General features: G+C 53.5%; 1 protein-coding gene across 8 annotated transcripts in view; it reads left to right on the top strand.

The window, feature by feature from the left end:
- The first annotated feature begins 2,570 nt into the window (after window positions 1–2,570).
- The window catches only part of Osgin1 (oxidative stress induced growth inhibitor 1), a 29,420-nt gene continuing 17,399 nt past the window's right edge, over window positions 2,571–14,591 (top strand). For 5 of the 8 annotated variants that reach the window (XM_040736154.1, XM_040736148.1, XM_040736111.1 and 2 more), the window contains exons 1-2: window positions 7,444–7,553; window positions 7,883–7,983. The gene's annotated coding sequence lies outside the window, so the exon portion shown is untranslated. Of the gene's footprint in view, window positions 2,734–7,114; window positions 7,203–7,295; window positions 7,384–7,443; window positions 7,588–7,882; window positions 7,984–14,591 lie in introns of those variants that run through there. The other 3 variants (XM_040736121.1, XM_040736130.1, XM_040736141.1) reach the window with 3 other exon arrangements.

Here is a 14,591-nt window from a genome sequence, read left to right as displayed (position 1 = left end):
ACACCCACCTAGTAAAAAGAATCATCTCCCCACAAGTTGTCCCCTGACCTCCACATATGTGCCATGGCACATGCACAAAAGAAATAACATGAAAATGTGATGATATTTTTAATACATTTTAAAGGTTTTGACAGTCACAAGGTTAATAGGTGAAACCTAGGAGTTATATTGAACACGCTAAGGTCAGACTTTTCTCTCAGAAGGGGTGGGGGCTGGAGAATTGGTCTGTAGCTAAAGCACCTGCCATGTGTTCATGAGGGATTGAATTGGGATCCATCCCCAGGACCCACATCAAAGTGGGTTATGAAGACACACACTGTAATCCTAGCACTGGGGAAGCAGACACCCCAGGATGCCCTGGAGCTTGCCAGTCAGCTGAGAGCCAGTCATAAACTCCGACTGCAGAGTGCCCTCAAATGATACAGTGGAAGACAATAGTGGAAGATAGTTGACTGACGTCAGCCTCTGGCCTCCGCATGCACATATATGATGAGTCACTTCACACACAAAGGGGGTGAAAGTGATCACGTTAGAAAACAAGGGACATCACCAAGGCCAGTCAAGCCTGAGATGCATGAAACGAAGGTCAACTCAGAAGTCACAGGTCATGCTGCCACCAGCAGAGGCAGACCCTGCTTCAGAGTGGAAAGGATTGGAGTGAAGCCTGGGCAGACTCAAGAGGAAATACACCTGTGGCCAATAGCACCCTTGGCAGGAGCCCAGAGATAGAGAACAGAGCAGAGTGTCCCACCTGTGGGACTTGAGGATGACGTGTTTCCACACTTTATCTCATCCAGATCTCACTGGCCTCCAAGGAGCCTTGGGCAAAGCCGTGTCCACTATCTGAATCTTGCAACCTGTGGACAAACGTCGCTGCCTGGCCCAGGTTTGCAGCTTTGTGGTTTCAAAGGAGAGAGACTAGAATGTGTTTTATTAGAACTCTACCGTAGATCCTGTTGCATTATTTTCCCCCAGGGAGTCCATTTTTTAAGTTTTTAATTAAGCAGAAGCAAGAATTTTGGAGCGTTTTCAGCCAGGTGGTGGCGCATGCCTTTAACTCCAGCACTCAGGAGGCAGAGACAGTTGGATCTCTGTGAGTTCAAAGCCAGCCTGGTCTACAGAGCAAGTTCCAGGACAGGCAAGACTGTTATATAGAGAAATCCTGCTCAAAAGAAAAAAAATCAGAGCATTTCATATCTGCTTTCTCTTTTTTTATTACAGGTATTTTTTTCTGTTATTTATGCATGTGTGTGGTGTTCAGATGCTATCAACTTGTGGGAGTCAGTTGTCTCCTACTGTAGGTCCTAGGTATCGAATTCAGGTAGTGAATCTTAGCATCAGGGCCTTTACAGGTGAGCTGCCTCATGTGCCCTGATGTTTTCCTGCTGCCCATCTTTTTGTGCATATTTTCTGGTATACCCTACCTTAGACATGACCTCACCTACACGAGAAATTTGTAGAAAGGAATATTAGTTAACTATTTACATATTTACTTTAATGTCAGTTAGCCAATGATAGACTTCTGTCGGCTTATGGTCAGTGTTCTTGAAATGTTTTGTTTTGTTTTAATTTGGCTTTTTGGAACCTAAAATACCTTTTGTAATAGAAACAATAGTACAAATAAAGGCTGGATTCCTGTGCTAGCCTGGAAACCCTCAAAAATAAAAATAAAAAATTGTTCTGTTACAACTGGTCCTTCAATAGCATATAGAAGAGTTCATTTAGTTCATGTAAGATAGGTTTTTCTTTATGCGTACAGGAGCAGAGGTCACTCAGTTTAATATTCTTTCCCTGTATGTCCAGAGGTGAGACACCTAGAGCTGGTGAAGGATGGATATCTAAGCAATACTTGTTGGTGTGGGGATGACTGGTGAGTGGGGGCCTCCCTCATGGAAGGATTAGTTATATGTAATAGTGTGCTAATACAGGGAGTGAGTACGCACAGACACCTAACTCTGTATTCCATGCGGGCCCTTAGATATCAGGACTCAGAACTATATCACAGGAAGCTGGGTTTTCTAGCCTTTGAATGGAAACCAGTGTTTTCTGCAATTATAAAGGAAACAGATGACAAGTTTTAAAAAGGTTTTAAATTACATTTTTGGTTATGGGAGGGATGCAAAGCACGAATGTAGAGGTCAGAGGACACCTTGTGGAAGTCAGTCCTCTCCTTTCACCAAGTAGGTTCCCCACGATTGAACGCCGGTCATCAGGCATGGAAACACGTGTCGTCGCTCATTAAGCCATCTCTCTGTGCTTTTCTTCTTCTCCCAGAACAAAGGACCATTGCATCCAACCCCATGAAGCTCCAAGTTTACTGCTGTTGCTCTTGGGAGGACAGGCGTGGAGTTGTTACAAGAGAAGGAATGGTTATAACACTCCAGCACCAGAGGGATCCCACTTCTTGGGGCAGTGCTTGGGTTGGTGGCAGGTGCTTCTGAGTTCTGTTGGCTCTTAGGGAACCGAGTTCTTGCCTCCTCCACAGCTCCTTCCCTGGAGAATGATTACCCCTGGGCTTAAAGGCAGGCACACCTGAGCAGCCCAAATTCAGCAGGCTTGGTGTGTAGGAGCCTTGCTCATCCATCCCAGTTGCTCCTCCCCCAGCTAGCCATGCTCCTGACTCACACCACCAGCATGTCCTCCTAGGAACAGGAACTTTGCTCACTGCAAATCTCAAGTGTCCTGTGTGTGGCTGTGGTGACAGCACCCTGGGAAAGGAAACTCGGAGACAAGGTAAGGGCATGACTCTCCTGACATGCAGCCCACCTGTGCCAAGTCAACTCAGAGGCAGCCTTAGGATAGAGTCATGGTGAAGACCCTCTCTTAAGGAAAGTCCAATCTGCCCCCAACCCCTCCTCCTCTATCCCCTCCTTTATGGGGCACAGGCAAGGAGACACTCACAGGACAGTGGGTAGCTTCAAGCCATTCCCAGCCTGCAAGAGTGGGTGACTCGCCGGACAGTGATGGCACTCCGGAGGCAGAGGCAGGCAGATCTATGTAGTTCGAGATCAGCCTGGTCTACAAGAGCTAGTTCCAGGATGGGCTCTAAAACCACAGAGAAACCCTGTCTCAAAAAACCACAAAAAAAAAAAAAAAAAAAAAAAAAAAAGTGGGCGGCTCTCCAAATCCTCCTCCTGGAGTCCCAAGGCAGCTCGCAGGCAGTCACATTAGTCAGTGCCCCCTCTCCCCAGCTCCTCACCTGCTGGCTGGGGCCCAGGCACCTCGGGAGAACTAACAAAACCCCTCCTTCACAAGCAACTGCTAGGACAGTCCCCACTCAACAGCCTGCCCCCACTGTTAGGAGTGCCCTGGAGGCCACAGGCCAGGCTTCTCCCCAGACACTGCTTTGTCAGCCGGGCAGCAGTGTGGAGGCCCTCCTGGAGCCTCTCCCTCAGTGACAACCCAAGATGCTCAGCTGTCCACCTTTCCTTGACATCCCAGACTCCCTTTAGACTCGGAGAGCCTAAGAAAGCTCTAGACAGCCCAGGAGGAGAGCAGAGCCTCCCTGGCTCAACTCCCCAAAGCCACTTCCCAGCCATCTCTGACACCCCACCCTCCTCCCAGCCCTCACACACTCACCCTCCCTCTATTCCTTCTCCTCGCTCCCCCTCCTCCCTCTCCTTTTATATACCTCCTCCCTCCTCTCATCTCCCACCTACCTCCTCTCTCCCTCACCTCTCTTCCTTACTCTCCCTCCTCCCCTCTTCTCACCATCCCTCCTCCCCCTCTTCTCACCATCCCCTCCCTCCTCCCCTCTTCTCACCATCCCCTCCCTCCTCCCCCTCTTCTCACCATCCCCTCCCTTCTCCCTCCTCTTCTCACCATCCCCTCCCTCCTCTTCTCACCATCCCCTCCCTCCTCCTCCTCTTCTCACCATCCCCTCCCTCCTCCCCTCTTCTCACCATCCCCTCCCTCCTCCCCCTCTTCTCACCATCCCCTCCCTTCTCCCTCCTCTTCTCACCATCCCCTCCCTCCTCTTCTCACCATCCCCTCCCTCCTCTTCTCACCATCCCCTCCCTCCTCCTCCTCTTCTCACCATCCCCTCCCTCCTCTTCTCACCATCCCCTCCCTCCTCCCCCTCTTCTCACCATCCCCTCCCTTCTCCCTCCTCTTCTCACCATCCCCTCCCTCCTCCCCCTCTTCTCACCATCCCCTCCCTCCTCCCCCTCTTCTCACCATCCCCTCCCTCCTCCCTCTTCTCACCATCCCCTCCCTCCTCCCTCTTCTCACCATCCCCTCCCTCCTCCCTCTTCTCACCATCCCCTCCTTCCTCCCCCTTCTCACCATCCCCTCCCTCCTCCCCCTCTTCTCACCATCCCCTCCCTCTTCCTCCCCCTTCTCACCATCCCCTCCCTCCTCGTCCCTCTTCTCACCATCCCCTCCCTCCTCCCTCCTCTTCTCACCATCCCCTCCCTCCTCCTCCCCCTCTTCTCACCATCCCCTCCCTCCTCCCTCCTCTTCTCACCATCCCCTCCCTCCTCCCCCTCTTCTCACCATCCCCTCCCTCCTCCTCCTCTTCTCACCAGCCCCTCCCTCCTCCCCCTCTTCTCACCATCCCCTCCCTCCTCCCCCTCTTCTCACCATCCCCTCCCTCCTCCCCCTCTTCTCACCATCCCCTCCCTCCTCCCCCTCTTCTCACCATCCCCTTCCTCCTCCCTCCTCCCTCCTCACCATCCCCTCCCTCCTCCACGTCCCTTGTGGGAAGCTGTGTTTGCAGGGCTGCAGTTGGAGCCAGTCAACTTGCCCATGGTTCATCCCTGAGAGGGGGAGTGTGGGTAAAGGAAGACTAGTTAAGGACATTAAAGGAAAAGACACACAGGATAGATGTCAGGAGGGCCACTCAGTCCACACTGAGCACACTTAGTCTATTTAACATTCTTAAGTACTCAACCAAAAGTGGGGACAATGGCAGAGGCTTCTGCCATTATTATCACTGCTTCCCTTAACCCTCTAGGTACTTAGTAGCCACACCTGCCTTCAGGGTCAAGAGTAAACACACCTGAGCCCAAGTCTGTTGTTATTTAGATAAAGACGTGCTGGGTTCTCCAGGAGGTGGGGGCTGAAGGAGAACCAGTCCCACTGGCCACTCCCTTGGGGCTGAGCAGGATGGTGAGTGTTGACGACCCAGACCCCGCCCCCAATTGCCAGGGAGAAACACTGAGTCTGGAGACTTGTCGAAGAAGGATCTCGTTTTATTCCAACAGGCAGGAACTTATACAGAGTTGAGGTAGGGGATGGGAATCTTAGGATGGGGTACGGTAACTTGAGGAAGAGAGTCAATAATATTCCACCAAACTGTCAGGTAGCTAGGCAGGGGGCAGTCTTACATCAGGCCTTGCTGAGTCACTCCCATGTGGGAGGTACAGGCCAAGCATAGGTCACCAAACTCTAGCCAGGCTCAGGAGGTTACACTGGGCCTCATGTTCGAGCATTAAACTCAAGACAGGCACAAGAGGTTATACTGGGCCTAATGTCCCAGCCTTTTTAGGCCCAACAAAGACATCCGCTACCAAGGCCAAAACATCCTGCAGTAGCCGGCTTAGTCATATTACCTGCGCTTCTGCCACAGGACAGATGACTGTCTGACTTAGGTTGTCTTCTTTCACCTTCCAGCCTTACCCGTCATTGGAGCACACATTTCCTCATGCCTCATGGGTGACCTGATTTAGGTTGCCGGGAGGCAGAAAGATCTGACCCGTCTTTGACTACCAGCCACTGTAATAAAAAACATTAGGGGATAGTGCACAGCTCGATGCCACGCACCTCTGAGGCAACTTTTCAGTGAGAGTTCACAAGCAAGCTTGATAGAACTACGCAATGCATGTGCTTCTATGACTACAACATCTCCTGTGAAAGGAGGGATGCTCAAAATAAAATGGCCTTTCAAAATTGGTCTGGGATGTCTCCAGTGGCTGGAGCTCTATCAAAATCAAATCTCCTCCTCCCCTCTCTCTCTCTGCGTCACCCCCTCCTCCCACGTCCTCACCCTCACCCCCAACTCCCACACTTCCTCTCCCTCACCTCCTCCTCCTCCTCCCACTTCCTCTCCCTCACCTCCTCCTCCTCCTCCCACTTCCTCTCCCTCACCCTCCTCCTCCCACTTCCTCTCCCTCACCTCCTCCTCCTGCCACTTCCTCTCCCTCACCCTCCTCCTCCCACTTCCTCTCCCTCCCCCTCCTCCTCCCACTTCCTCTCCCTCCCCCCTCCTCCTCCCACTTCCTCTCCCTCACCCTCCTCCTCCCACTTCCTCTCCCTCACCCTCCTCCTCCTCCCACTTCCTCTCCCTCACCCTCCTCCTCCTCCCACTTCCTCTCCCTCACCCTCCTCCTCCCACTTCCTCTCCCTCACCTCCTCCTCCTCCTCCCACTTCCTCTCCCTCACCTCCTCCTCCTCCTCCCACTTCCTCTCCCTCACCCTCCTCCTCCCACTTCCTCTCCCTCACCCTCCTCCTCCTCCTCCTCCCACTTCCTCTCCCTCCTCCTCCCACTTCCTCTCTCTCCCCCTCCTCCTCCCACTTCCTCTCCCTCCCCCTCCTCCTCCCACTTCCTCTCCCTCCCCCTCCTCCTCCCACTTCCTCTCCCTCCCCCTCCTGCCACTTCCTCTCCCTCCCCCTCCTCCTCCCACTTCCTCTCCCTCCCCCCTCCTCCCACTTCCTCTCCCTCCCCCGTCCTCCTGCCACTTCCTCTCCCTCCCCCTCCCTCTGTATTTACCTCCCATTCCACCTCCCCCTTCCATCTTCTTTAACCCCCCCCCCCCCCCCGGCACCGCCTCCCTTTCCTCTTTCTTTTTCCATTCTCTTCTCCTACCTCCCTTTCCCTCCCTCCTCCTCCATCCTCCCTCCTTAACCCTCCCCCCCTTTCCCTCCCTCGTGTCCTCTCCTCCCCTCCTCCTCCCTCTTCTTCCCAGCTCTCACTGTTCATCTCCCCTTCTTCCTCCCCACTGCTCATCTCCCCTTCTTCCTCCCCACTGCTCATCTCCCCTTCTTCCTCCCCACTGCTCATCTCCCCCCTTCCTCCCCACTGCTCATCTCCCCTTCTTCCTCCCCACTGCTCATCCCCCCCCTTCCTCCCCACTGCTCATCCCCCCCCTCCCTTTGCTCCTCTCTCTCCATCCTCCTCCTCTTCTCTCCCTCCCTTCCTTTGTCCTGTGCACTCCTGAACCTCTGGCCACCTCAGGCAGCTCTAGGAGGCAGGTCCTGCGTGGTGAGCTGGGCTGGCAGTGAGGGCGGGGACTGGATTGATCACACAGAGCTCCCACCAGCCTCAGTTCACCTAGCAAACTGCTTCATTCTTGAGGTACCCTGCTGAAGCTGCCCAGGCACCAGAAACCAGCTCCGGCCTTAGAACCCCAGCCCCTCAGAGGCTGCCCGCTGTCTGAAACCAGGTAAGACTCTGTGATGTAACAAACAGGCACCTGGATCCTTGTCCCCAGTTCCAGTCCCACTGTTGCCTCATGGGGGGTGGGGTCCCCTGGGGGACGGCCAGCTGCACTGTCTTCCCCCACCCCACCAGTTGTCCCTCTCACCAGCTCTGCTGCCAGGAATTCATCTTCAGGTTAGCAGACCTGAGGCAGGAAGGGCCCAGTGAGGTCTGTTTGGAGTCTGGGCGCAGTAGAGGGGGTGCCTCCTCCCAGACCCCCCAGCTAATAACACCTAGCTTTTGCCTTGTAAACTCCCAGCACCCAGGCAGGCCTGGAAGCTCCTTGTGTGCCCAGCATCCTTTGGCTCCCAAGAGCCTCGTGCTGGCCAGATCATTCCTTCCTCCAGCATTTGACAGACCCAAGCCAGGGCTTCAGTACCCATCCTTCTGGGCCCAAGTCTAGCTTATAGCCCCCAAACTAGTGCCCTGCCAGAGCTGGTGGCCATCTGGCTTTGTTTCTCCAGGGTCAGAAAGATCCATCCCTGAGAGAGAGAAGGGAAGACACCCTGCCCCACCTCCTGGAACACACATCCCAGGGTGGAGGATCACACGAACGAACCAACAGGTAAGGGTAAAGCACATGAGTGAGGGCTCTGGGAAAGCGCAGACCCGTCCAGTGTGTGGGTGCACCTGGGTGCGTGCGTGCGAATGTACCCATGCAAGTATACATGAAGCCACAGGAAGACTTGGGTGTTTCCCTCACTCCATTTTATTTTTCACCAGGCTCCCAAGTGCAGCACCCAGCCAGATCCAGCCATAGGCAGCCCCAGTGCCCTCAGAGCCCAGCAAGGTTTGTCACCACCAGTCACTCACCTTTGGCTCACTACTCTCCAGAGTAGGACATGGCCATCCTACATAAGTACACCCAGCTGTGCGGATGGCAGGCCCAAGCCCTTGGGCCCAGATAGTAGACAACCAGCTCTAGAAACCCAGCTCACTACAAAATGTTTGGATAGGTCCCAGGAAGGCAGGGCCTTCACCAGGGGTGCCTTCCAAAGCTGGGGTGTGCAGGCAGGAGGGAAGGTATAGTTGGCCTAGGGGTCAACCAAGCTCTCTTCCCTGCTGATGATAAAGATGACAATATGGCTGCTGACACCTTTGCTCAGGTCTGGTTCCATTCCTCTCCTCAGCTCCTCCCTGGGCATACAGAAACAGGCTCAGAGTGATCGGGTCACTTCTCCAGGAGAGACAGGCCAGGTCCCTGCCATGCTTAGGGGAAATCGGTCTCCAGTGGCCACTGCCACTTCTTGAGCCAACTCGAGTTCACTGTGAGGCCCTGCTGTGGTCCTCATACTCAGCCCTTACCCACACCCTGCTTTCCTTAGCCCCTCCCCTGGAAGGAGCCTCACTGTTCTTCAGGCCACAGAGAAAACAGCCCTCCTCCCTTCCCATCCTCCCCAGACTAGAGCCTGTCTCATTCTCCTGGTAACTATATTCAGAGGCCCGTATGAAGTGTTGTCTTTGTAGCCTGACCAAGACACAGCAGGGAACAGTTCAGCAAGGCCAGCCCTAGTGACCCATCACACAGGACAGGTCACAAACCCTACCACTATTGCCTGCATCTGCCCACATGTCACCCTGGCCCTTCTTCCTAACCCTGCTCGTAAATATTCTGGAGTTCACTGAAGCATGTCTTAAGTTGGCTTGTTTCCCTGTGTAACCTTGGAGATCATTCGTCGGAGTTAAATGAAGTAATGCCTGCTCTCCCCCCCCCACCCCATGAAGCATCACCTTTGCACTCTTACCCTGACCCTTCCACCCTCAGCAAAAAGACTGAAATCCAGGCTGACTTCAAAAACAAGCCATGTGTGGGAGCTGAGGGCTGGCATGACAATGGTAAACCCTGTGTGGCCAGGAATGCCCGCTGTCAGGCAGGGAAAATGACACAGGCTCTCCAGCAGAGCCAGTCTGTTGCAATGGTCAAATATTCATGTTTAAACCATGTGTCATTGTTTGACCAGGTGATACGTGAAAAATAAGTCAACTCCAGTACTTGAGTCAGGAGAATCTCTAGGTTAGCTCAGGCTGTATACATAGCCAGTGTTGGGCCAGCCTGGGCCATGTAATAACACATAGATAAAAAAGATATGAAATGAACCCGCCTTGGCCATCCATCCCACCTGCCCCTGGTATCACTGATCCCTTGGCATCCCTCCCACCTTCCCTCCTGCACCCCAACCTCTGCCTTCGCACAGTGGGCATACTTTACCCACCAGTGTTCACGTGCAACCTTGGGCTCCCTTCCCACCTGCCTTAGGGATTCTCCAACAGAACATGCCAGAACTCCTTTAATGAGTCTCGTGATTGACACTTGGCTTATGGCCCACATTGGGCCTCCACACAGTGCATAGCTTCTCACAACCATCACCAAAAGTCTGTCTGTGTGTCAAATGCCTAACCAGGCACATAGGCTATGATTGGCTATCTCTGAGCCCCATGACTAACGGGTGACCTGCTAGAGGGCCTCTGACTGTCGTACCTACCAGCCATGCTAGTGGCTGATGTCACCTTGATCAGCAGCTTCCTGTCCTCAAATTGACCCTGCTCTGTGGTTTCCTGTTGTTTGGTCTCAGAGACATTTATTCTGAAATCTCACACAGAAGGCTGACCTGAAGAGGAAGTGGCTGCAGTTAGACAGGCTGTGTGGGCATCTATCCATCTGCTCCCCAGCATGCTCCCTCCCAGGAACCCAACGGGGCAGAAGCACTGACATACCAAAAGACAGTAGTGGCCAGAAGCTTGAACTACCCTTGTGTTGTAGAACAAATGCCATGAACCCTGAGGCCAGCTCAATGGGGAAAACAGAACCACAGCATTGAGCCTGGCCCCAGTGGGAGCCTTGACAGGGGCCCAAGTGAGGAAGCTCTGCCCTGGCCCAAGGGAGTGCCAGCCTGTTCAGACTCAGCATCCAGGGCCTGTTAAGTTTCCAGGAATCTTTGTGACTCGGTTGTTAAGAGCACCTGCTATTAAAGATTAGATGGTACAGACTAGAAATCAACACGTTCATAAAGGTGAGACAGGTCCCACCCACTTTGCCTCTGCCTGAGGTCTCCAGGTCTCTCACGACTGTATGTCCTGGAGGTAGCAGTGTCCAGCCAGTCATGGAATCTCTTTCTACTCTGCCCTTCAGAAGCCCCAAGTGTCACGCTGGTCACGTGAACTCAGCAGTGGAGGGGCTGTTACACCACAGGAAGCAACACACAGCACACAGCTTTCTACACCACCCCAAAAGCTGCTTCTTGCTTTTCTAACTTGGTACTGACTTTTTTTATTGTTTGGGCATAGCACATGTGTGGTCAGAGGACAAAGGAGTTTGTCTCCTCCTTCCACCATATGGGTCTCAGTGATCAAACTCAGGTCATCAGGCTTGGCCACAGGCACCTTTGCCACCTGAACCATTTTGCTGGCCCTGAAAAGCTGATTCTTAAACACATGCCAGCACCTGACTCCTGCCCTGGCCACTCTCATCTTATTCTTCAACCCCTTGCCATGATTACCTGGATCAAATGCAACCAGAAAGCAAGCTTTTGCAGTGCTTGGGCAGGGTTCAGTCTCCCAGGGCTCAGCGAGGGTCATGAAGGAGTTAGTGTGTCGGGGAAGCCGTAGGAATTTGCCTGGCAGGCAGCTTCTGCCCTTGGGAGGGAGGATGTAACGCCCCAGGTTGTGCCCCCTTGCGAGGCAGCAGCATATCAGTGCTGACCTGGGGACTGACATGGCCTTCATGGAGGTTGTGGTACTCTGCTTATGTGACTGCCTGCCTGTGAAAATGATGATGTTCTACTTGAAGAAACAGACCTTCCATTTTTGGCCCTTCATCCCTTCCTGAGTGGGTGTTAGCTGACTAGGGGCTGTGGGAAGCCACTGTGACCTTCAGCTTAGGGCTTGGGATTCAGTGAATGTGGTGCTGGTTTGCATCTCATGTGCTGCTAATGTAAAGGGGACCCACAGCCAGGAGTAACCTACCTGTTCCAGCCCACTCTCCCGACAGACAGGCGCTGTGACATTGCAGCACCCAGCACAGAGGGGTGGCCAAGGATGTGCTCCCTGTGGCGTGTGGTGATCCTGCGGATCACAGTGGCTTCTGACTACAAACCCAAGGGAAACGGCGCATGGCTACAGGGTGATCTCCTGTAAGTGGCCCTGACTAACTCAGTATTTCAAGGATGTTCTGAGGCCTGGAATGTCAAGGATGCCTCGCTGAGAACAGGAAGTTGGGGCCTTGAGGCCCATCTGTCTGCAGAAACCAGGAACTCCCAGGCAAAGCCTTGGTGAGGAAGAAAACAAGAAGTCAGGAGGTGGAACAAAAGCAGCCAGGCAGTCTAAGGAAGAGCCCGGATGTCAGCAGGGCTGGCCAGACCCAATGATCCGCCCCTCAAAGCACACACAGTGTGGGAAGAGACACATATCAAGGGAGTATCCTGGTCCCTGTGGCCTTTTACTCCAGCGCCAAGAAGAGGCACTGACATACTGGGGATAAACAGCAGGAGGAGGTTAAAGACACAGTGAGGGCCTGATGGAAGTCCTCCAAGGGGCCAGGTGTGCCCTCCCCAGATGCCTGGGACCTCGTAATTCCCACAAGGCTCCAGAGGAGGCATGCACTTGAGAGCAAAGGGACACATGATGCCAGCTATGCCTTTGGCCCCCAGGTGCCTCCAGAAATGGCTGTGCAGCCCATGTCTCCCCAGCTGTCACCATACCTTGCACCCCAGAAAAAAAAGGAGGAGCTAGATCACTCTGAGGAAAGAGACTCCAACTCTGGGCCACAACTCTATGACCTCAGATCCCACTATACATCCTCCTGCTAGGCCTCTGCACACATGAAAATGCATGCAACTCTAGGCCACAACTCTATGATCTCAGATCCCACTACACATCCTGCTGCTAGGCCTCTGCACACATGAAAATGCATACGCCCACATGTATGCAACATGCACCCTTGCACTGACAAACATGCACACATGTATATACCCGTGTGTGCACCCTTGCACTGACAAACATGCACACATGTATATACCCGTGTGTAGACATACACTCATAGGATTCCCTGGAAGCCAGCCTTCCCTAGGAAAGCTTTCCACTTCCTCCTGAGGATAGAAAGTAGCTGTGACCTTGAGGCTTTCTTGCTAAATTTCATGCTAAAGTTCATGACCCACTATTAGCCTCCTCCTTACCAACCTCCAAATGTACATGGAGGTATGTCACCTCCCTGGTGTCTCCCTTCTGCCCTAGAAGAAATACCAGGATCCTTGAGTGGCCACCGGCTCCCGGTTGTCACAACAACTCCCAAGCCTCACTTGACTCCCTCCCTCTGGCATTTACCTCATCAATTTCTCAAACTGCCAACCTCAGGGCCTTTGCATCTCTGTGCTGTTGCCTTGGCAGCATTTTTTCTCCTCTGCTCCTGTCAGTCCTTCTGCTCCTAGCCTCGTTGCTGTCCTTCAGAAAGGCTGTTCCTAACATGGCCAGCCTGGGTATCTTACCAAGCTTGTTTGGGCAGTCACCACCCCAGGAATAAGGCCTCAGTCTCTCTCCCCCATCAGGTGCCCCACACAGCACCAGGTGGGAGGTTTAGGTCGCTGTGAAGAGCATATGGTTGTCACTCAAGTGAAGCACGTAGGGTTGTATTTGATCCTGAATAACCCTGTCCCTGCTTGGACCTCAGCTTCTCTTCCCTGGAAGTTGGCTGTTGTCTTGCTGTGAGTCTAGATGTCCCTATGCCCAAGATTGTGTACCCTGTCATTGGCAGGCAAAGTGTGGGTCTCAGCAAACTCAGAACCCCCAAGATGAGGGCACAGGGAGAGGGATCTTGTCCTTGGTTGAGGAGATGGGGACTGCCCTCTTGACAAGATAAAGGATGGTGTCATGCATAGGAAAATGGTCATGGAGTCTGGAGTTGACCCAGAACCCTTGACAGCAGCAAGTAGGCCTGTCCTGGAGCACACACTGATGGGAGCAGAGTCAGTCCAGTCAACGGTCTGACCTCCATGCCTGGGTACCATCTCCATGAGGTACTGCAGAAGAGGATGTCTAGACCACAGTTCCTCTCCAACCCCGAGGGCAAGGCTGCCCCCACCCTCCACCCAGGCACCAACTGTGCACAACCTCCAAGCTTGCCCAGGCCCGACTGAGCCTCCGGCATGCATTTATAGAAAGCCACAGCAGCCAAGGCTGTAGGACAGGACAAACTTGCCTGCACACTGGGGTTGAGGAAAAATCAGGCCAAGATCCTGGGCCTGCCTGATCCTGTCCAGCGGGCTGTGTCAGTAGGGCAGGGGGTTCCGCTACTCATCCAAGGGCCCATAGCTCCTACAGTATTTAACTCATGCTCATCACAGTGTCCCTTCTTAAAGATGGGTGTGTCCCTGATCCCCAAGGGAGTCTCAAATACAGCTCAGAATGGTCCCCACAGTTCCCACTGTGCAGTGACAGTAACCTCGACAATGGACAAGTATGAAGGTGTGGTGGCCATGATGCTGAAGATGTCAGCTGTATGGCTTCTGTCCAGGATGATGTGAGCCATCCTTCTAAACCAAACACCCTCAGAGAGGCTCTGCTTTGAGTTTGGAGAGGAGCTGCTGAGCCTGGGAGGAGGATGGGTAGCTAGCCCCCGCCCCCACCCCCAGCCAAGTCCACTCATCTCAGGTCATCCCATTGGCAACCAGTCTTGGTGGTGATCCTGTAATCCAGTCTAGTTTTCTCTGCTTCATCCCAGCACCTCCTTCTCTGGGTCACGAGTCACCCTGGTCTGAGCCAGTGGGTACTTTTGGCAACTTACAAGACCCTTGCCAGCATGATGTGAGGACTAGGCAATGCTGGGATCACGGCCAGAGGGAGTCCTAAGCCCCGAGAAGCATACTGAGTTTCCAACCCGCAAAATTCCCCCAGAGTGATAAGAATAAACCATCTCTCAGCTCCACCCAGCCTCCTCCTCTTCACTCTAGTGGGCTTTGTGCCCATCTCTTTGCCATTAACACAGGCACTCACATTGCTACAAGTCCTGTATTCCCCATGCCCTGGACAGCTAGACAGGTACACAGGCTTCTAAGTTTCCATGATCATGACCCAACTTCAGATCTCTCACCTTCTGGTCCTCTCCTGCTCTGGCCTGCCTCAAGGGTGTCCTCCTGCCTGGCCTTGCTCAGCCTCCCCTCCCTCTTCCCACACCACAGATGT

This window comes from Mesocricetus auratus, unplaced genomic scaffold, assembly GCF_017639785.1.
Source record: "Mesocricetus auratus isolate SY011 unplaced genomic scaffold, BCM_Maur_2.0 Super-Scaffold_6723, whole genome shotgun sequence".
NCBI lineage: Eukaryota > Metazoa > Chordata > Mammalia > Rodentia > Cricetidae > Mesocricetus > Mesocricetus auratus.
The sequence above is the reverse complement of the archived record's forward strand: the minus strand, read 5'-3'. Positions and strand labels throughout refer to the sequence as shown.